The sequence below is a fragment of the Echinops telfairi genome, unplaced genomic scaffold (assembly GCF_000313985.2).
Source record: "Echinops telfairi isolate 266 unplaced genomic scaffold, ASM31398v2 ScPeMD7_1;HRSCAF=3_0, whole genome shotgun sequence".
In the NCBI taxonomy this organism is placed as follows: Eukaryota; Metazoa; Chordata; class Mammalia; order Afrosoricida; family Tenrecidae; genus Echinops; species Echinops telfairi.
In genome coordinates this window covers 66,795,950-66,804,934 of record NW_022103896.1, presented here as the reverse complement: position 1 = coordinate 66,804,934, position 8,985 = coordinate 66,795,950, and positions in this window count along the sequence as shown.

Here is an 8,985-nt window from a genome sequence, read left to right as displayed (position 1 = left end):
TTGCAGTTATGAAGTAGCAATGAAAATAATTTTATGGTTGGGGGGGTCACCACAACATGAGGAAGTGTATTATAGGGTCACGGCATTAGGAAGGTTGAGAACCACGGCCTTAGAAGTAGATAAAAGGGCAGTATGGATAAAAGATAACATATCCCTAAAATGTTCTTATCTTCAGTCTGATGCTTCTGATTACTTTTTTAGAAACTTATTTTCCTGTTAAGAATATACACAAAGCACACACCAATTCAACAATGTCTGCATTTACAATTCAGTGACACTAATTACATTCTTCAAATTGTGCACTCATTAGCTTCCTTTTCTGAAGTGTTCCCCATTACATGAAATGGCCCCTCAATTTCTCATCTAATCATTGCTGCTGCTGTCACCCATTTGATCCCATATATAGTTCTTAAAAGAGCACGATGCTGAAGGCAAACCTTTACTAATTAAGATTGAGTTATAGCCAATTAATATGGTCCTTCTAGCCCTAATTCCTTGTGTGATAGAATTCTGAAATTTGATATGCCTATGGCTGTAGCCCCATTTGGCAGGGCATTCTCTACTAATGAACAGGAATAAGGCAGGTTAGAACCTGATTTCCATAGATGGAAACAGGCCACACTTTGTTTTCCTTGGCGATTAATTAATGGTGCCACCATACAATTCCACACATTCACTGCCTCAGCTGATAAGCCAGACTTCCCACTCCTGAGTGAGCCATGGTAGAAGCAAGAGGACCTGCTGTAACTTGTGTCCCGTTTGGGCTTCTGGCTCTGGACTTCATTTGACTGACCCCAGCCAGACATTCAGAGTTTGGATTGACCAGCACCCACCATGACATGAGACAATTCCTCAAAAGCCTGGTGAGTTTCTGTGGGACATTGCAGCAATTCACAAAAGCCCAGACCAATACGGGCTATGACCAAGGAAGGAGTGGTGGTGGACAGAATGGAGCAGAATAGCATCATGGAAAAGTTGAACATTTTGAACATCATTAATCCTCAATTCCTTGGGACTAGTGTGCTATTAATTCTTATAAAAAATTATTACCACAAAGATAAACGATTATTTGGTCCAAAGGAAACTACAAAATTACTGAGATGAAATCGACTTTGGGAGTGTGTGCTTTTTCCATGTGGGCTTTGTTGCTTCTGAGCTAGTTGGCTGCTTGTTTATCTTCAAGCCTTTAAGACCCCAGACGCTATATCTTTTAGTAGCCAGGCCTCATCAGCTTTCTTCACCACATTTGCTTATGTTCACCTTTTCTTCAGTGATCGTGTCGGGAAGGGTATCACCAGCAAACTCCCACATCACCCTCCTCATTGCAAACATACTAAAGTCCTCACATCTGTTGCCGCTAATTGTAGGATGCTCTGCCCTTTCAGATATCACTAAAGATGAAAAATTCATCAACTTTAACTCTTACTTAGAATTTTGTTTTACATATTAAAAGATCTATCTTAGATATATTCAGCCTAGATTTTGGTCTTGTGGGGGGGACCAGCCCGTCACAACCAAGTGGGTCCAAGAGGCGATTGAGTAAATTATAGAGACATCAGACGAGATAAAGCATGCAAGGGCTCACCTCAATCATGACTTCAGGAGCCAGGTCCAAGCAGAAAGAGACTGTAATCTATGTAATCTCACGAGTTTATGTAATCTCAGGCATGCAGGCCACGGTAAGCACATATTTAACAGGAAGGGGGTTGTACAAGAGGCATACATGTGGCAGGAAGGCAAATACATAACAAGATGTTCTAGAACAGTGGTTCTCAACCTTCCTCATGCCGCGACCCTTTCATACAGTTCCTCATGTTGTGGTCACCCCCGACCATAAAATTGTTTTCATTGCTACTTCATAACTTTGCTACTGTTATGAATCGGGTGACCCCTATGAAAGGGTCGCTCCACCCCCCTCCCCCAAGGGGTCATGACCCACAGGTTGAAAACTGCTGCTCTAGAAAGACCATCGGAAAACACATTTCTGATGGTCTTAGGAGCCAAGACACCACTCCTCTATTGTCTCCAGGAGGGTCCGCCCACATGCAGATAAGAATACCCGGTGTGAAGACTGCTGCCCATGCTACACCATGCTTCAAGACAAAATTTCATTTATTTGTAATTAGAAACAAATATTTCACAATATATAATTACATATAGTTTTTGTGATTCATCGCTGCTTTATGTTCAATTTGCAACAATGAAAATACATCCTGCGTGTCAGATATTTACATGACATTTCATAACAGTAGCAAAATTACAGTTAAGTAGCAACAGAAATAATTTTATGATTGGGGGTCACCACAACATGAGGAACTGTGTTAAAGGGTTGCAGCATTAGGAAGATTGAGAACCACTGCTCTAGAATCAAGACGGCCAGCCAACCTTGAGCTCTTCAGGGGAACAATCTGATCCTTATCAGAAGGGGGTGGGCCCTACTTAGGGTGGGACAGACAATAGGGTCTGTTTGCTGTTGTTGGTAGATAACCTTCATGCAGCCTATCCTTTAAGCATATATAGTAGCAGCCTTGTGCTTGCCAAGTCCCATCTTAAATTGGGGATTACCATGGAGGACGTCTCGGGGAACAACTTTTACTTAGGAGAATGTGAGTGGGACGCATCTTCAACCCATGACCATGAAGGCTTCCTCCACAGGAGCCCCCGCCTCCCAAACTCCTTAATGCAGCGGTTCTCAACTTGTGGGTCATGACCACTTTGGGGCGTCAAATGACCCTTTCACAGGGGTCTCCTGATAACAGTAGAAAAATTGCAGTTATGAAGTAGCAATGAAAATAATTTTATGGTTGGGGGGGTCACCACAACATGAGGAAGTGTATTATAGGGTCACGGCATTAGGAAGGTTGAGAACCACGGCCTTAGAAGTAGATAAAAGGGCAGTATGGATAAAAGATAACATATCCCTAAAATGTTCTTATCTTCAGTCTGATGCTTCTGATTACTTTTTTAGAAACTTATTTTCCTGTTAAGAATATACACAAAGCACACACCAATTCAACAATGTCTGCATTTACAATTCAGTGACACTAATTACATTCTTCAAATTGTGCACTCATTAGCTTCCTTTTCTGAAGTGTTCCCCATTACATGAAATGGCCCCTCAATTTCTCATCTAATCATTGCTGCTGCTGTCACCCATTTGATCCCATATATAGTTCTTAAAAGAGCACGATGCTGAAGGCAAACCTTTACTAATTAAGATTGAGTTATAGCCAATTAATATGGTCCTTCTAGCCCTAATTCCTTGTGTGATAGAATTCTGAAATTTGATATGCCTATGGCTGTAGCCCCATTTGGCAGGGCATTCTCTACTAATGAACAGGAATAAGGCAGGTTAGAACCTGATTTCCATAGATGGAAACAGGCCACACTTTGTTTTCCTTGGCGATTAATTAATGGTGCCACCATACAATTCCACACATTCACTGCCTCAGCTGATAAGCCAGACTTCCCACTCCTGAGTGAGCCATGGTAGAAGCAAGAGGACCTGCTGTAACTTGTGTCCCGTTTGGGCTTCTGGCTCTGGACTTCATTTGACTGACCCCAGCCAGACATTCAGAGTTTGGATTGACCAGCACCCACCATGACATGAGACAATTCCTCAAAAGCCTGGTGAGTTTCTGTGGGACATTGCAGCAATTCACAAAAGCCCAGACCAATACGGGCTATGACCAAGGAAGGAGTGGTGGTGGACAGAATGGAGCAGAATAGCATCATGGAAAAGTTGAACATTTTGAACATCATTAATCCTCAATTCCTTGGGACTAGTGTGCTATTAATTCTTATAAAAAATTATTACCACAAAGATAAACGATTATTTGGTCCAAAGGAAACTACAAAATTACTGAGATGAAATCGACTTTGGGAGTGCATTGGCAGCGAGTTTGGGTTAAGAGGAAAATTCCTTTTTAGAATCTTTGATTAAAACATGGTGACGGTAGCTGGGCACCATCCTAACTGACTTCAATGGAGATATTTATAGGTTCACATCCAGTAAGAAATGATACAGATAGATTCTGTGCACATCATGCCCAGTTTTCCCCAATGGTAAAATTTTGCCAAATAAAATATTGGCATTGATACAATCCATCAATATATCAGATTTTCCTAAGTTTTATGCATCTGTGTGCACCCACACACTAAACAATGTTGCCACCTACCCAAAATCATGTCAGCCTTAAGATGCCTTACAGTGAGGATGGCTAGATTTCATACCACCTACTTTGGACATATCAGCAGGGACTACTTCCTGTGGAAGGACATCAGGCTAGGTAAAGGGGAGGCCAGTCAAAAAGAGGAAGGCCCTCAACTTGATGGACTGAAAAAGTGGCTGCAGCAATGGCTCAGACCCAGGAAGGATTGGGCTGTGTTTTGCTCTGTTAAACGTACGGTCTCTGAGTGGGAACCTACTGGACGCCCCTAACCATAACAGCAGGCAAGATACAGAACGTTCCAATGCCACAAAGACCCCTTGTGTTGCCTTTTTGCCTCCGCATTCAACTCCCTCCTGTCCTACTTCCCAACCCCCGGGAACTACTGATCTGTCCGCCACTTCTGAACTTTGTCAAGAGTATCACATAGGGTGACGTTTACCAAAAATGGTCAAATGGGGAGCGCCAAGGATTTGTCCTTCCATGGAAGCATCCATTAAGCTGGCAGAGAGAGAGAGAAAGAATTCCCCCACCCCCACCCTGCCCATTACTCTGGATTTGAATCACCTTAAAACAACCAAGGGAATGCTTAATGAAAGAGGCTGCTACGTTTCAGTCAGAGTGTTCTAGCATTTATGCCTGGCTGCAATCCCCATTAAGGAACTGTTAGACTGCTAACCTCAAGGTTGGCAGTTCAAACCCATCAGCTGCTCTTTACAGCTGTAAAGTGCTATCGTCTTGGAAATCCACAGGGGCAGTTCTATTCTGTCCTATAGGCTCGCTATGAGATGTAATCAGTAGTGAGTTACATAGCAGCACTATAGGAATCCTGGTGTCCTGTCAGGTAAGGGTTGGAAAGTTGATAGCTCAAACCCACCAGTCACTCTGGGGGAGAAAGATGTGGTTATTTGCTCATCTAAAGATTTATGGCTTCTGAAATCTTATATGGGGTCACCATGAGTCAGAATTACTAGATGGCAATGGATTTTTGGTTTAGGAGATAGTATCTCCATCAGTCAAAAACGTCTCCCTAAAGTAGGTTTGGTATTTGTGTTTGTTTTTTCATATGACTTCTTTAAGTCTTAGAGTGGTACAAATAGTTAAATTTGTACTCTACTACTAACTCATAGGTTAGTGGATTGAACCCACCTGGAGGCACCTTGAAAGACATGCCTGGTGATCTAGTTCCAAAAGGTCACAGCCCTGAGAATCCTCCGGAACACAGTTCTGCTCGGACACACCTGAGTCTGAATCACCTCAAAGGCAGCTCGCGTTGGTTTGGTTTGGTTGTGGTTGTTGGTTTAACAAGGCCTCTACATCTGGGCGTCTCTGAAAGTCTGCCCTCTGCTCTCGCACTTGATTCGTCATGTCCCTCGTATATAATATACTAGTTTCAAAAGTATACATAGAGCATGGAGGCGTTATTGTATCAGACTTCAAACATCCACACCTGCTTTGAGAAACTCTTGTTCCTTTTTTAGGCAATTTGCTTTTCCTTCTGCAAAGGTTTTGTTTTGTTTTTCAATCCTTGCTTTAAAATTTCACCCATTTGTCTGTCAGGATAAGGAACATAATCTATTCATCTTGTTGGCTGTTCAGTGGGACCTCCTCACCCAGGAAGAAAGGTTCTCATCTCTGATTCCACCTTCTTCTCTACCTTTCCACCTTGGCAAGGGCTAGGTCCCGGACACTCCCCCGATCAAAGCATCCCAGTTGCTGTCAATCTTCAAACTCTCTGTGCTGATGCAGCCCTCCCCTCTCAGAGGACGTGGTCACCTCTGCAGGATCCTGGGTTGCAGGGAGGGTATGCGTGGATCTACCACCTCCACCTAGAAGTTTCACTTATCTTTTTAATATGTTTCCCTTGCCAGCAGTGCCTTGCCTTACCTGACCTGACCCATCCAGAAACATTCCTTTGAAACCCAAATCCAGTAAATCGGTTACTGAGCAGCTTAAAATAAGATCATTGGTAGTAGTCTGAGAATGCTGTTTCCTTCCTAGAGATGTGATTGCATAGACCTCATTCTGTCCAGCGCTTTATTCGTTAAATCAACTCTTAAAGAGTGATTTTTAATGAACCTTTTGCTCCACTAAAAATAACTCATGACCATTACATCATTCACACTCATAGCAACCCGATACAGGGTTTGAGGCTACAAAGCTTTACAGCCAAAGATAAGCCTCAACTGACTTCTGCCACAAGGGTGGGTGGGTGTGAACTGCTGACCTTTTGGTTAGCAGCCCTATGCCTACCTGACAGTGCCATCAGGAATCTTTGCTGGAAGATTCTTACAGCAGAAGAAATTTTTAAATATTTTGCATCATTTTTTGTATGTGACCAGAAAAGGTAGTTAATTAAGAGTTTTGATGGCAGAATACTGCTAACAATGTAAGTTACGGTTATTTATGCTTGCCTGGGTTGATACCGTTGGTCACCATGGATTCCCACTCAGGGACCCCATGTGTGCTGAGTAAAATAGCTCCAGAGAGTTTTCCGAAGAGGATTACCAGCCTGTCTTCTTAGGTGCCTCTGACTGGGTTTGAACAGCCAGCCTGTTGACTAATAGTTAAGCGCTTTGAACTTTCACCAATTTCTCTGTCGGGGTGGGAACTTGTCTATTCATCTTGTTGGCTGATGGGTGGGACCCCCTCATGCAGGAAGAAAGGCTCTCATCTCTAATTCGACCTTCTTTTCTACATCTTTGAAAGGGCCAGGTGCCCGTCACTGTGGATCAACAAATCCCAATTGCTTCTATGCTTAATGAAAACATTCTCTAATACGAATGTTCTGTGCAAGACCCTAAGAAGAATATACCAAAACCCATTGCCAAGAAGTTTGTTTCAATTCATAGTAACCTGGCCTGGGGTTTAAGAGACTGTAAATCTTTAAAGGAGCAGACAACCTCATCTTTCTCCTGAAGGGTGTCTGGTGGTTTTGAACAGCCAATTATATTTCACCTTGTTCCTTTTCTACTCTTCCTTCCCCACCCCACCCCTTTTTTTTCCTTCTCCTTAATAGTTAATGTTCATGCTCCCTAATAGTTGCCCCCTTCTCTCCTGGCTGGTATATTTTCTGTTGTTCAAATGACTTTGCTCAGAAGGAAGACCGGGCAGCCTCCTTCCATGAGAAACCCTGTGCTACAATTCTGCCGTACAGGACTCAGAATGGACTCAACTAGTGAACCTTCTCTTGTTCTCGCTGGCTTGGCTTTGGCATAAACTCTCAGAGAGCTTTGGAAGTGTTTTCATGATGGAAAGACTTGATGTATAGTATTCAGCGCATATATATTTCATAAAATCTCTTGTGGACCCCCCCACCCACCAAAAAAATCGCTTACCACAGATACTTTGGACAATCAAGCTATAAATAATTCTAGAGTCCGTAAATCCTTGGGAGAGTACCTGCGGAAAGGACCCTAACTAAAGCACTAATTAAAAAAGGATGCCTGGGATTTCTTAAATACTTTGATCTTTAACTTTAAAAATAAAAACATTTGGTTCTTCATTAATCATTTTGGACATGTTTCAGCCCAAAACTGTTTCTTTGGACTATGGTAGGATTAATAATGAGCTTTTCAAAAACACTGCTTAATAGTCTTCTAGCCTATGAAATTCCCCTCAAGACCAGAACAAAAAATATAACTTCAATATGAAAGTAATTCGTGGCCATGAACCAAAGATTAAATGCAGAAGGTAAAAAATATGGGGTTTCTACAGCTAAACTATGCTACATGTTGCATCACATATTGGAACCATCAATATGCTGTAGCTTCATCGCTGCTAACCGTCTCTCTATATATCAACTCTGAAGCTTTCTATTTTGTCTTGATAAAATTTTGTCCATTCTCTGACAAGTCCAGGAAATTTCACTCATTTTATTGTCAGCCAAATAAAGCAATTTTAAAAAGATAAACAGAAGTTTTATTTAAGCAATATTTAAAGTACCCCAAGAGGTGAAGGGGAAAGCAATAAACAATAAGAGGTTGGCAAAAAAAGATGGAGACAGAAGACATTTGGGTGGTTTGTGAGTTAATGGCAACAGGCAAATGCTGTTATACATATAATCCTGCAATAGTGCTAATCCACGAGTTAATGCTTGGATAGATACTCCGGCTGAACAGATATGAGAGAGGGAGAGTGGGAATATACACACGAATATTTATGGATATGAGAGGTTATTTGTATAGGTGCGTTTACCTCTGCTGTAAATATATCCATGCTTGTGGAAGAGCATATGGGGACAGTCATGAAAACTTCGTAGGCATAACCAAACACCTTGAGGGAATGAATGTCTGGGCCTGGGAGTCAGGACCATAGCCAAGCTCAATTGGAGTAAAATCGTTCACAAAGGCAGTGCTCTACATCCTACTTTGATGAGTAACGACTGTCCCAAAAGCCCATAAACAGCCATCTAAGGTGCACATATTAGTCTTTCTCTGGAGGAAGAATATGGGAATAACCCAATCAAGAAATGAAACATGCAAACATCAGTCTGCACAACCTGAAAGCAGAAGAATTAGATGGTGCCCACTATCAGCTGCTCTCAAAAGGATCACATGAGAAACTCTGGACAGTGGGAGAAAAATGGAATAGAACTCAAAATCCTAACCGACCAGGAGTACAAATCAAATAGAGACTGGTGGGACCACAAAGGTTGTAGTTATTAGTGAGTCTTCAGGTCTGGGACTGAACTCACCCCAGCGTTAAAATAATCAACCATGTAAGACTCAAAGGGTAGTATTCAGCCCAAGAGAGGCTTAGAAAAGGAGGAGGAACGGAAACAGGGAGGAAGAAGGATAAACGATGGTTTGTTGAA